The 14707-nt window shown below is 41.6% G+C and overlaps 1 long non-coding RNA gene across 1 annotated transcript; it reads left to right on the top strand.

Moving 5' to 3' along the window:
* Positions 1-12318: 12318 nt before the first annotated feature.
* LOC124605144 lies at positions 12319-14322 on the top strand. The gene is made up of 2 exons (XR_006978608.1): positions 12319-12452; positions 14048-14322. It is a non-coding gene; the product is annotated as an uncharacterized LOC124605144 (long non-coding RNA).
* The last annotated feature ends 385 nt before the right edge of the window (positions 14323-14707 follow it).

Below are 14707 nucleotides of genomic sequence, written 5' to 3'. Positions count from 1 at the left end.
AAAAAAAAATCTGTTTTTAAGTGCAGTTGCATGAGTAAGACTAAACTAATGTGTTCATCAGTGTTAACACCAATCATGTATACATGTCCTGTAAGCTTACTAGTGCCACAGTGTTTCAATAAAAGAATTGTCCAAATGACCTGCCGATTACGTAACTAAGAGAAACACGGCAAATGAAAGTAGTAATTTGATAACTTAGTACTAATTATGTAATATAAATACATATATTGGCTGTTACTGCAGCATGTATTGGCGCGTCTCATTACACCTTGGAAATAACATTTTCCAAATATCTCCTGTTTTCTGGATGCACTCGTGAAGGCATCGCTGGATGTTTTGCATAAGAAGCCTTAACATATCCTGTGAAACTGCGCTTATTTCAAGTCGAATGGCAGTCCTAAGTTCAACAAATGTCTGCAACTGATTGGCAAAGACCTTTTATTTCAAGTAATCACAAGGGAAGTAATCTGGAGCTGTTACACCTGAGGAATGTGATGGCTATGTCAAATCGCCAAGGTGGGATATCAAACAGTGTGGAAAAGTGTGTCAAAGTATGATAATACTATGGCGTGCTGTGTGAACCGCTCTGCCATCCTGCTTAAAGTAAATTTTATTTAGCAGTCCTCGTTCCTGAAATTTCGGACTGAGGAAATTAACTTTTGCTACGTGCCCGGCACCAGCCTCAAAAATATAGGAACCAGAACTGGATCATCGAATCATGAATCATTAAAAAGTTTGCTTCATTGGATATCACCAATGAAATAATCTAAAGCCACTCTAATTAATTAAATAGCGACCGTGGATCACATTACTGCACATGTCGAGCCAGTCACCGACTTTACTCTTTTACCCCCACTTCCAAATGCACATACACACACCAGGTAGTCATGTCTGTTTCGTACAAATCATCCTTAAAATAAAATAAGAAACTGTTCCAATATCTACATCTACACTGTAAGTGCTTGCCCGAAGGTTCATTGGACTCCCGTCAGACTATTTCGATACTATTTCTCCTTAGGTATGCATCAACAACAAATTTTAGCATTCGGAGGACAAAGTTCGTGACTAAAATTTCGTGAAAAGATCTCGCGTCGCTTCCAACCAAGGTATTAACAGAAAAAAATCGAGCTGTACAAGTTACCGAAGCTGAAACAGGCGGCCCTACGATACCGCGTAGAGAACTAAGAATTAAAATAAAAAAAATTCTTTCATACTCAAAAGAATATCGCTTCAACACACACACACACACACACACACACACACACACACACACACACACACATACATACATACATATATTTCTATTTCTTTCTCGACCATTCAACTGTACTTATAATAAAATAAGTTAAAAGAAGTTTCAATTCCCATCTAGATCTGACAAACTTCCAGGTGCTCTGTCTTGGTTGTCATACAAGTGTCGTCACTGAAAATCCCTTTCCACATATTCCCCTTTGCCCTACTCCCACACTTTCATTTTATGTGACTGAAGGAGCATGTAACTGCATCTACTTGATTAGTAAAGAACGTTTCACAAAAGTTACTTGAGCTTGACAATTGTTGGTGTCATTTACAATACTGCAACCAACAAATACGAGCGAATTTAATATTCTCGCCTCACTATCGACGAGAGGATGCTGGAAAGTAAATCCATCGAATTTTTTAGAGCTGTTTAAGGAAAACGAACTTTACTAACATTCTACGTTTTTATTCTTCATGTCTACATATTTACTGTTAGAGGGCCCCGAATTCTAGCGTGTAACATGGCGTTGAGTAACGTAACTGTGTCGATGCGTGAGTTACAGCATCCTGTAATCGAGATTAGAATTCGAACAGTTCATCATCACACAGAAAAAGCTTTCGTTCAGCATGACAATGCCAGACCACAAACGAGAGCCGCAACATTTGCAACTATTTGACACCTTGTGGTTACTGTCATGCAACATCCTCCATGCACACCCGACATAACCCCAACCGATTTTCATTTGTTTCCTAAGCAGTAAAACAAACTTCGAGGACTTCTCTTTGATAGTGACGAGTGGACGTTCTGAGTCCATCAACAAACTCAAACCTACTACAGTGCTGGAGTCAAAAAACTAGTCTCCTACTGGGATACATATGTTAGTCGCCAGTGTCACTACGTCGAGAAGTAAATATGTAAACATGAAGAATAAGAATTTTTACCATTTATCAAAGCAACCTCGAATATTGTGGATATAACATACAAACAGTTTATTTTTAAATGTTGTGCCTTCCCGCTCTCATGTACATATTAGGTCTTTACATTCTCATACTGCTGCTAGGGGTTTTTAATCTTACAGTGTATATTTTACTAGATGTTGTTATTGTGGTCTTCAGTCCAGAAACTGGTTTGATGCAGTTCTCCATACTACTCTATCCTGTGCAAGCTTATTCGTCTCCCAGTACCTGCTGCAACCTACATCCTTCTGAATCTGCTTAGTGTATTCATCTCTTGGTCTCCCTCTATGATTTTTACCCTCCACGCTTCCCTCCAATACCTCCTCAGAACACGTCCTACCAACCGATCCACATTTCTAGTAAAGTTGTGCCACGAATTTCTCTTCTTCGCAATTCTATTCAGTACCTCCTCATTAGTTATGTGATCTACCCATCTAATTTTCAGCATTCTTCTGTAGCACCACATTTCGAAAGCTTCTATTCTCTTCTTGTCCAAACTACTTATCGTCCATGTTTCACTTCCATACATGGTTACACTCCATACAAATACAATCAGAAACGAATTCCTGACACTTAAATCTATACTCGATGTTATCAAATTTCTCTTCTTCAGAAACGCTTCCCTTGCCATCGCCAGTCTACATTTTATATCCTCTCTACTTCGGCCATCATCAGTTATTTTCCTCCCCAAATAGCAAAACTCCTTTACTACTTTAAGTGTCTCATTCCCTAATCTAATTCGCCCGACTTAATTCGACTACATTCCATTATTCTCGTTTTGGTTTTGTTGATGTTCATCTTATATCCTCCTTTCAATACACTGTCCATTCCGTTCAACTGCTCTTCCAGGTCCTTTACAATGTCATCAACGAACCTCAAAGTTTTTATTTCTTCTCCATGGATTTTAATACCTACTCCGAATTTTTCTTTTGTTTCCTTTACTGCTTGCTCAATATACAGACTGAATAACATCGGGGATAGGCTACAACTCTGTTTCACTCCCTTCCCAACAACTACTTCCCTTTCCTGTCCCTTATAACACTGTTAAACGGATTTTACGTAGCTTATGTAATCAAATACCAAATTTAGTTTATTACGTACTATGCTAAATAGTCCTGTCACGGAAAAGCCACGTATAACACTACCGTCCGCTACTGTTATACCATAACCCTAAAGTAGGAGGCAGGTCGTGAAATAAAACAACCTTGTTAAAGCAATTATGGTATATAGCAACAGAGCAGTGTTACCCTCTGAGAGGAATTTTGTTATGTTGACCGTGTTGTACCTAACGGAGGTGGCTTATCGGAAATGAAAGTCAGAACTACGTAAATATTTGAACAGTACAAACAATATTTTACCTATCTACACTGTTCAAAGGACAAGGAAAACGGTCGCCAGCCTAACCAGGCAAGAGAATGATTGACATTCTTGTTCAAGAATTTAAGTATGTGAAACCTTAACGGACAAACACAACCTATACTTTGCTACACGCGAGTGTAATGAACACTGACACCTACATATGTTCACGGCAGGATTAGAGCTGACAGAGCAGAACAAACTATTTGCATAAATATAACAGATAACAATACACACTGTTACTTTCATGGCTTATCAAACTGAATGGTCTTTATAACATTATTATTAATATTCACTGTAGAATCATAAATTGGACATAGGTTCAGTATTACTTTTCACACATTTTCCTAGCTGACATAAAGTTGTAAATGTAGTTCACTGCAAAATTATTAACTGGTCACAGGTTAAGTCTCTCTCAGCTAAATACTTTTCTATTTAGAATGAAAGTTAAATGGAATTCACTAACAGGTTACTTCTCAATGTCTTTTGAATAAAGAAATTATTGTTTTCATAAATAGTGCTCTTTCTATTAATTGTTATTTAGCATGAGCATAAAGGATAAACTGTAGATCCTATTACACTATTAATGTGCACTTTCAATGCACAAAAGAAACCAGTGCTTAGCAAGCATGAGTGTATAACTTCCCACAATTTCAGTTTTCCACTTTTACTACAGTGAGACACAAAATTATCATATTTGTAAGATACTGATTCATCTTTTGCGACTTACAACAGGCAGCAATGTGAGTATTTACTAAGCAAAACTTTATAAGCCTCAGTCTTAAGAACTTTTAATTTTAAAGTTGGAAACAACATATCAATAAGCAGTTTTAATAGGAAAATTACTTTTTAGCAAGCATCATTTACTTTAACTCACTCTCTTGCCACATTAACTTTTACTATGTTCAAGAGGCATTAATTAGTAAAACGCTGGGCTTTAATGTTCTTTCAGTAAGGACACTCGGTAATCACTTTAGTTCAAACGGAGAGAAACCTCAGAAGTGTTACGATAAGGAAAAAAAATAGGAGTAGGTTCATAAATTCAGTTATAAATTCCTTATATTTTGAGCACGCTAACACAACCAATAAGCTGATCCTTCACTGTACATTACTATGGTGTTCCAATACAGTGATTGCGCAATGTGGTGGCGATTGCATGTTGGTAGGTGGATTTGCAGGTAGAATTGCTGGACTGTGTTATTTCTTGGTGGCGATGATAGATACCAATTTTAGAATAATTCCAGCTCTTTATCCATCCATCCGAGGCATTGGAAAACTTCAAGAAAAGCCTCTCTCGGAACCAGAACAATACACAACTTTTACATGAGCAGTTGATAGTTGGTAGCTCGTCCCCAACTTACTCTTGGTTCCACCTTTTCTACCTAGCCAACCACAATTTGCGCGCGCTACACAGTTCCGTTCCCAAGGGGAACCACAAAAATTAGCTAAGAATCCTAAGAGAAGGTCAGCAGTTTACATAACAGCAAACAATCATTTTAAACAAAACATATCATTTGCACATATAGGTAGTTCTAAACAAAATTATTTAAACAAATTCCAAATATATAGAGTAAGTTTTGTCTCCCCCCAATTGGGACAAAGAATTTAAATGACAGATATACTATACTGAATAGAATCAAACCATGACATCAAAGTTTTAACAAAGAAAGGAGCATACAATTTTGTGTTATCGATTCAAACACATTTACAAAAGCTCAACGAAGTAACATTAAATAAAACAAAAGGCAAAATAAATCAGTAGAACATTAGAGCTATGGTGGTACACCCTCATCTCTTATGACTGCCACCTGGTTTCTGTACAAATTGTAATATATCATATATGTACCAAGCTGAATTGAATTTCTTTCAAATGTTTCAGATAACATGTTACCTCCTCCCCACCCCAATTCGACAAATAGAGTTTGCCTTACACCTACAGTAATTGTCTGCTGATAGTAAGTGAAGTGTGTCCCTAATAGTATTGAAATTACTTCAGGCTTTCCAGAGTAATATTGTGTTATACACAAAAACACACCTACATATACAGGTATGGATATTAACTAGCTAACTGTTTTCTGTTAACCATACAACGAAACCATCTTCAGATCGTCCTTTTTTGTGATTTGTACCTGAAGCATTACACAGCGTTAACCATCATTCTCTGGTGTCTTAGGTAAACGTATGAGCTGCAAACAGCTGCTGGCCACCCGAAACCCTTCATATTATTACTAAAGTGTTGAACTGCGATCAAGACTATTACAATTTATTGTAACATAATCAACTGGGTTCTTCTACACGATATGCATCCACTGGTGTCCGAAATAAGAGCAACAATCGGAAAATTTGCAGGTTTGCTTTTATTTTGCCACAAAACAGTACAAACATGTGATAGTAAAGTAGAAACAACGCAAGGAATCCAGAACATAAACAACTGCAACATGCATAACGGCAGACAAAAATGTTCGTTTTTTCCAGTACACATTCCGACAACTGGTTAATGCGCTGAGTGTGGGCTGTGACTCCCTCTGGCAGCAGTACAGGTATGATGTCGACGGCGCATGCTGTGAATGATGTCATTTATCTCATATTGGGGCAATAACGTCAAGTCTTCCTTCAGAGCTGCTCGCAGTCTTGGAGAGTGGTTGGCGGATGCTGAAGTGATGCAAGCCATCTCCCTACTGAATCCCAAACGTGCTCTACAGGATTCAAATCGGGAGAGCGAGCAGATCATGACGTGTGTTCCGTTTCCAAGAAAACATCAGCCAGCCGTGCTATATAAGGTCGAGCATTATCCTCCATCAATACGAAGTCTGGGCCCACAACACCTGCAAATGAAGTCCCACAATCTCGTCACGATGCCTGACAGCAGCTAAACCTTGTCGATTCACCTGTGCAAATACCGGGATGGTTCCTTTGAAAGGGCACGGCCGACTTCCTTCCCCGTCCTTCCATAATCCGATGAGACCGATGACCTCGCTGTCTGGTCTACTCCCCCACAACAACCCAACTCAACTAATCAGCTGCTCCTAAAACACACAACGCACAAATTTTAAAACAAGGAGCAAATACGTATAAGCATACTGCAGCAATATGTCGACCTCAGTGATCCACAGGCTAAGCCAGCAAATTTACTTTCTCTCGTCATTTCAAAAAGAAGAGCCGGTCTGTATACTAAATACAACGTCGATATTTCAATCGACTCTCCTACTCTTGAACAAGAATTCAACAACCATGCGAGTACCAAAAACACACGACAGAAAGTGCAGTTACTGCTCCATGTCCAACACAACGCTTCTCATATGCAAAGCAAACAAAAGGTTATTTAATAGCAAGAAAACTTCAGCTTGAGCCCTAAGAAGCAGACAGTTAAATTTCAGTGCTAGGTGCTAGGACGTCCAATAAGAAACATTAAATTTCTAACACAGAAAAATCTTAACATACACATCCACCAAGTGGAATAACCGGTAAACACCCCAGGACGATGTTACCCACCGGAGATTAAGCTTACCCAACCGCGGCAACAGATTCCAGTCAGAACACCAACGGCTTCCCGTCGGAATAACTAACTTTCCAGGCACTACACGTTAGCACGCTCACGTAGACAAATACAGCGACAGGGACGCACAAGGAGGATTGCATGACGTGAAAACCACCCTAGGAAGTACGTCACATAGGAACTGAATTCTAACGGAAGATTCCGCAACCTGCTCGCCCGGTTTATTAAATGAATGCTCGCAGGACGCCTGCTTCCCGCTACAAGTAGTTGGCTACGATCGTCGGTGCAGTTGGAAGGCAACAGCAAAATGCGCCCCTCGGCCAGTAACAGTCCCCCAGCTGCCAGCTGCCGTGTACTGGCTCCGTGCGGTCGCGCAGTTCTGGTCACTAACTCGCTGTTTCCCAACTTCTGCCAAGACACGGCCCAGCACGGCGACAAATTGGGGATTCCCTGAGACGGCCAAACCGGCCAAGACCGAAACCGGACACACCTCACCTCCTGCTTGCCACACTATTTCCTTCTTGTTCGCCATTTCAACTCCAAGATAGTGAGACTATATACCGCAGCCCCTCCCCCTCTGGCCAAAGATCAGACCAGTTCCAAGTCGGATGAGATCTTCCGACTCGCGGCACTGCCCATTTATATATATATATATATATATAATGAAATGATCGTATGGCATTGTTGGCCAGGAGGCCCCATGTGTCTGAGTTCGGCTGCAGTATTGCAAGTCCTTGTTAGATGGCGCCACTTCGGCGACTTGCGGGTAAATGATGATGAAGGACACAGAACACCCAGTCCCCTGACCGGAATCGACCCCGGGCCCCCTGCGTGGTAGGAGAAAACGCTACCGCTACGCTACGGAGGCGGAATATACACACTACTACCCATTAAAATTGCTGCACCACGAAGATGACGTGCTACAGACGCGAAACTTAACCGACAGGAAGAAGATGCTGTGATATGCAAATGATTAGCTTTTCAGAGCATTCACACAAGATTGGCGCCGGTGGCGACACCTACAACGTGCTGACATGAGGAAAGTTTTCAACCGATTTCTTATACACAAACAGCAGTTGACCGGCGTTGCCTGGTGAAACGTTGTTGTGATGCCTCGTGTAAGGAGGAGAAATGCGTACCATCACGTTTCAGACTTTGATAAAGGTCGGATTGTAGTATGTCGCGATTGCGGTTTATCGTATCGCGACATTGCTGCTCGCGTTGGTCGAGAATCAACATGGAATCGGTGGGTTCATGAGGGTAATACGGAACGCCGTACTGGATCCCAACGGCCTCGTATCACTAGCAGTCGAGATGACAGGCATCTTATCGGCATGAATGTAACGGATCCTGCAGCCACGTCTCGATCCCTGAGTCAACAGATGGGGACGTTTGCAAGACAACAACCATCTGCACGAACAGTTCGACGAAGTTTGCAGCAGCATGGACTAGCAGCTCGGAGACCATGGCTGCGGTTACCCTTGACGCTGCGTCACAGACAGGAGCGCCTGCGATGGTGTGCTCAACGACGAACCTGGCACGAATGGCAAAACGTCATTTTTTCGGATGAATCCAGGTTCTGTTTACAGCATCATGATGGTCGCATCCGTGTTTGGCGACATCGCAGTGAACGCACTTTGGAAGCGTGTATTCGCCATTGCCATACTGGCGTATCATCCGGCGTGATGGTAAGGTATGCCATTGGTTACAGTCTCGGTCACCTCTTGTTCGCATTGACGGCACTTTGAACAGTGGACGTTACATTTCAGATGTGTTACGTCCCGTGGCTGCACCCTTCATTCGACCCCTGCGAAACCCTACATTTCAGCAGGATAATGCACGACCGCATGTTGCAGGTCCTGTACGGGCCTTTCTGGACACAGGAAAAGTTCGACTGCTGCCCTGGCCAGCACATTCTCCAGATCTCTTACCAACTGAAAACGTCTGGTCAATGGTGGCCGAGCAACCGGCTCGTCACTACTGTTGATGAACTGTGGTATCGTGTTGAAGCTGCATGGGCAGCTGTACCTGTACACGCCATCCAAGCTCTGATTGCCCAGGCGTATCAAGTCCGTTATAACGGCCAGAAGTCGTTGTTCTCGGTACTGATTTCTCAGGATCTATGCACCCAAATTGCATGAAAATGTAATCAAATGTCAGTTCTAGTATAATATATTTGTCCAATGAATACAAGTTTATGATCTGCATTTCTTCAAGGTGTAGCAATTTTAATGTTTTGAAAATTCTCCCTAATCCCACCATCACCGTGATTGATTTCGGTTTGTTCTCACGTCCATCCGTCATAACTCTCGCCAATTACTAAACCATATGCTACGAATGGCACACATTCAGATAAACGCTAAGTATTTTTAGCGTAGAATCCGACTCTGCAGTGAAAAAGGAGTTCCCATTTAAAAATAAAAAGAGGAGGCTGTATCAGAGGGAGGCGAGCTTTACCACAGTTAGGTGTCTCCTTGAAGATATTAATATTTCATCTGGAATATTCTTTACGTATGATGTGTATTCTTCCAGATTGCTGCAAGTAAAAACAAACACCCAATATATTCTTTGAAGACAGAGGCCAACCTATTCTGTATGGACAATAATGTTGCTCACTGTTTCTGCAGTCTTTCCACTTACTCGATTCCATTTGGATTGTACAAAACAACTTAACCTCTTCCTACCAATAGGTTATCCTATGTCCCTTGAGCAATAAATTATTTAAAGGGATTCGAAAAACTATATGTCATTACCATTTTTAACAGAAGTCATAGGACAGTTACGCTTAGCTGTACACATAAGTATATATATATTTACATACGGGGTGTCCCACTTACTTTGACCACCCTAAATAATTGTTTGTCCAGATGCAAATCACAAAATGTTTCAAGCAAATGTTCTTTAGCCGTCAGTGGGACATCAATCAGCATGACTGTCTTCGTTGTAGCTTTGTTCTTTCACAAAGATATGAACAGCGGTATGACTTTTTTAAATGGCATTCTGTATTTTATATTCGGTAATTCATTTCCTCTTCTAAAGACCTACTCAAAAATGTATCACAGTGTACCACTCACTGAAACACAACGTTATTGATTACCTAATACAACACTGACGTTGACGCTCCCAGCGCTTAGTGCAGGTAGTAGGATTAAAGGAACACATCCACGGCTGACGTTGACAGAGGACAAATATCAACATAAGTAGAACGCACACCCGTCATTCCGTCAACCATCGTCAGTTGAAGAGTTGTGTGAGTAGAATCTACACCAACTAAGAGAAGGTAGAAATGCTACTCATTAATGGGAAAATGTAAGTTAGCAGAACAGTGACTGCAATACCATTTTCTTATATACGGTTACATTTGTTACAGTACTTTAGTCGTTTTAAATACTGTTGTGTAGAGTAGGAATACAGTAGAGGCTGTCGTTCCTACAAAATGCATCGACAAAACGTTTCTTTCATTGTTGTTGTTGTTCAAGGTAGGCGAAATGCTACGCAGGCAGCGGAACTATACAGAGAGCGATATCCTGACAAGAATCCACCTTCCTGAAGGATGTTTTTTCGTCTTGTTGCGACGCTTCAGGGAGCGGGAAGTTTCAACCCACGACAACGCAATCGTCGTAGCACTCGCACAGACGAAGCTGCCGAAGTTACTGTTCTCGCTTCCGTTGCTATGAATCCATATGTGAGCACACGACAGCTTGAACACGAGACTGGCATTCCTAAAACTAGTGTACATCGTATTCTTACACGTCACCTGTTCCATCCTTACCACGTACACCTCAATCAAGAATTGCAAGGGTACGGTTTCCAGAATCGTGTACAGTTCTGTCAGTGGACACAGCAGCAAATCCTCGACAACCCGAACTTCTTCTCCAATGTTCTATTTACCGAAGTATGTTCCTTCTCAAGCAAAGGAGAGGTAAATACAGGGAACAGGGAATGCATTATTGGTCCAGCGACAACCCACGATGACTTAGACAGATGGAACATCAGCGTCAATGGAGAGTTAACATCTGGTGTGGGATGCTTGGTACTACAATTATTGGCCCTTATTTCATCAATGGTAGTCTAAACGACACAGCGTATGCCAACTTCCTCAAACGAATTCTTCCTCCTCTTCTGATTGAAGTGCAGCTAAGAACCAGATTGCTTATCAACACGATGGATGTCCATCACATAATGCCTTGCGTGCACGTCGTGTTCTGAACCGAAGGTATCCTGCCAGATGGATTGCTCGAGGAGTAACAGTTACTTGGCCTGCAAGGTCTCCTGATTTAAATCCTCTGGACTTTTTTCTTTGTGGATGCATTAAAGTCGCTGTCTATCGCGATATTCCAACAACTCCAGAGGACATGCAGGAACGTATCGAGATTGCTTGCAATTCTCTCCAGAAGGCAACACTGGAAGCAGTAAATAATTCTTTCATTCAACGAGTGCACCAGTGTATCGGTGTCCAAGGTCACCATTTGAGCACCTCTGAATGTTCTACTCCTGGGCAGTGGTACAGGAGAGTCAAAGTCAATTTTGTGTTATGCTTTTTCTTGGCTTTCATTTGTTTTCTGACAACTCGAGCAAGTCGACGAGTTTGTGATCCCGGGCTCAAAGTCAGTGTTGTGTTATGTAATTAATAACGTTGTGTTTCAGTGAATGGTACACTGTGATACGTTTTTGAATAGGTCTTTAGAAGAGGAAATGAGTTACAGAATAAAAAATGCAGGGTGCGATTTAGAAAAGTCATAGCGTTGTTCAAATCTTTGTGTTTTTTTTTTTTTTACAAAGCTACAAAGAAGGCAATCATATTGATAGATGTCCCCCTGACGACTAAAGAACATTTGCCTGAAACATTTTGTAATTTACATCTGGATAAACAGTTATTTAGGGTGGTCAAGATAAGTGGGACACCTTGTAGATAAGTACATACATACATAGCTCTACAGTTAAGTGTAACTGTCCTATGACGTCTATTAAAATGGTAATGACATGCTCGTAGATTTTTCGAATCATTTTAATGATTTAAGGGACATACGATAACCTACTGGTAGGAAGAGGTTGTTTTGCACAATCCAAATGGAATCGAGCAAGTGGAAAGACTGCAGTAACAGTGAGTAACATTTGTGTCCATACAGAATAAGTTGGCATCTGTCTTCAAGGAATAAAGTGTCAGGGCGACACGGTGACCGCCACGCAACTGCAGTGCGCTCTGTATTGCCAGGTGGGTGATTAGTTTTGGAAGCTTGTCGTCAAGTCAAGGACACAGCAAGCGGTCGTTTCGCTGAGTCCGGCACTGCAGCGGGCGTTGTCGTCGGTCGAGGTCGGCGGTGTCCAGTATAAATACGGGGCCAGGCCAGCTGATCGGCATCACATCGCAGCCGCAACACGCCGCTACATCATGAAGGCTTTCGTAAGTACAAGCGCTACTAGGTTAATTCGGCTCAGCTTCAAACACATGGTCGTTGTTACGTTCGCTGAGAAACTGTGGTTACGTTAGCTGTCTTCAACATGATACACTTCTTTTGTTGTTTGATAACCTCATAACAACATGCCGCTGTCATTCTCATCAACCGAGCGAGGTGGCGCAGTGGCTAGCACACTCGACTCGCATTCGGGCGGACGATGGTTCAATCCCGCGTCCGGCCATCCTGATTTAGGTTTTCCGTGATTTCCCTAAATCGCTCCAGACAAATGCCAGGATGGTTCCCTTCAAAGGGCACGGCCGACTTCCTTCCCCGTACTTCCCTTATCCGATGAGACCGATGACCTTGCTGTCTATTCCCGGCGGGGTCAGGGATTTTCTCTGCCTCGTGATGACTGGGTGTTGTGTGATGTCCTTAGGTTAGTTAGGTTTAAGTAGTTCTAAGTTCTAGGGGACTGATGACCATAGATGTTAAGTCCCACAGTGCTCAGAGCCATTTGAACCATTTGAACCTCGCTGTCTGGTCTCCTCCCCCAAAACAACCCAACCCCAACCAATTCTCATCACAATCTTCTCTTCTGTATTCTTCAATTAGTAAAGAATATTTTTGCCCCATAACTGCAGGAATTTTTTCGTCGTATTTATCTTCCATTTTAATGGTCACTGCAGAATAAAAATGCTGAAAGGTTTAAGGATATGAATGCAGAATAATATAATTAATAAAGAAAATCCTTGATGTCTAGACTTCTGTATTTAACGGCTAAAACTAAGAGTGAAATTTTATGACCTGAGATTTCTGTTTTTTTCACCAGAGACACAATCTCTAGCTGTCTACTTACAGTATGATCTGAGAGCATGTAGTTCATATTTGCAAACACAGAACAACTGTGCTTAAAACAAAGAAACCATCACCCACTGTCCACACTAGAGATACATGTATCCAGCACAGTAAGAAATGGCAAGGACCTACCTATGTGTATTATATACAGAGAACCTTGCGAAAACAGCGACTACCACTCTCCGGCAACAAAAGTGAATTCAGGGAAGTTGAGAGAGCAATCGTAATGAAAGTACATTAATCTTTAACAAGGGCTGTATGTGAAGGCTACAATAACTTTCACTGCCGTATCCTTTTGAAAAATTAGAAAATTTTAGGACATTCTGGTCACTTGTAAACTCAATAACAAGACCCAAAAATGTGTCCTGTCTCTCGTGCACAAGTCAAGTATTGAAACTGAAGGTGGCAGAAACAGAGCCAAAATATGTAATTCAGTATTTAAAACTTTATTCACGAATGAGGTTACCACAATACCAATGTTTCATTGTCACGTGCCACGCACATCCACCAATAAAAGATACTTAAATAAGTATAATAGTCAGTCCGGAACAGAGCAACTGCTACGGTCGCAGGTTCGAATCCTGCCTCGGGCATGGATGTGTGTGATGTCCTTAGGTTAGTTAGGTTTAAGTAGTTCTAAGTCTAGGGGACTGATGATCTCAGATGTTAAGTCCCATAGTGCTTAGTGCCAATTGAAACATTTTGAAAGTATAATGGAATTATTTTCTTCTTGTTGAATTTGCAGGTGTGCTCTTTCCTCGTAGTCCTGCTGGTGGCGGCCGTGTTCGCCCAGGAGAAGGCCAAGGAGACCCTGAAGGGCGCCGAGGCCTACTACGCCTACGCCGCCCCCTACGCCTACAGCGCCTTCGGCTACCCCGCCGTCAGCGCCTACTCCGCCTACCCTTACGCCGCCGCCGGCTACCCCTACTACTACCGCTGAACACTGACATTACAGTGGGGAAGTCATCGATGTAATAAACGGCTTTGCAACAAATAAAATTTGTACATAGCAAAATTAAATTATTTCTGTTTTCTTGCACCAGCCATACACCCTTACCACAAAGACTTCCAACAGTTCATTGTGTTTGAATAGGCAGCAAAAACACTTACGCTTACATAGCAAGTCTGACAAGAAGGAGATAATAGGCTACACAAGGCTACAGCAATTGAATATAAATTGGAAATATACAAAATTATATCTTCTTCCACAATAAAATGACACATTGAATTAAACAGTATCTGGGAAGCTAGTGCTTGGGTACTGAAATTTTAGCCATTATGATCAACATAGTGGGGACAGCTTTCGCTCTTTAAAGCTGCACTTGAGTTACATGTCAGTAAAATTCTCGATAACTTACGACCTCCACGTGTAAGAACTTGCTCTAAATTTTTTATATATAGTTCG

Source organism: Schistocerca americana, chromosome 3 (assembly GCF_021461395.2).
Source record: "Schistocerca americana isolate TAMUIC-IGC-003095 chromosome 3, iqSchAmer2.1, whole genome shotgun sequence".
NCBI classification, from domain to species: domain Eukaryota; kingdom Metazoa; phylum Arthropoda; class Insecta; order Orthoptera; family Acrididae; genus Schistocerca; species Schistocerca americana.
Note: the sequence above shows the minus strand (reverse complement) of the source record. Positions and strands in the feature narration are given on the sequence as shown.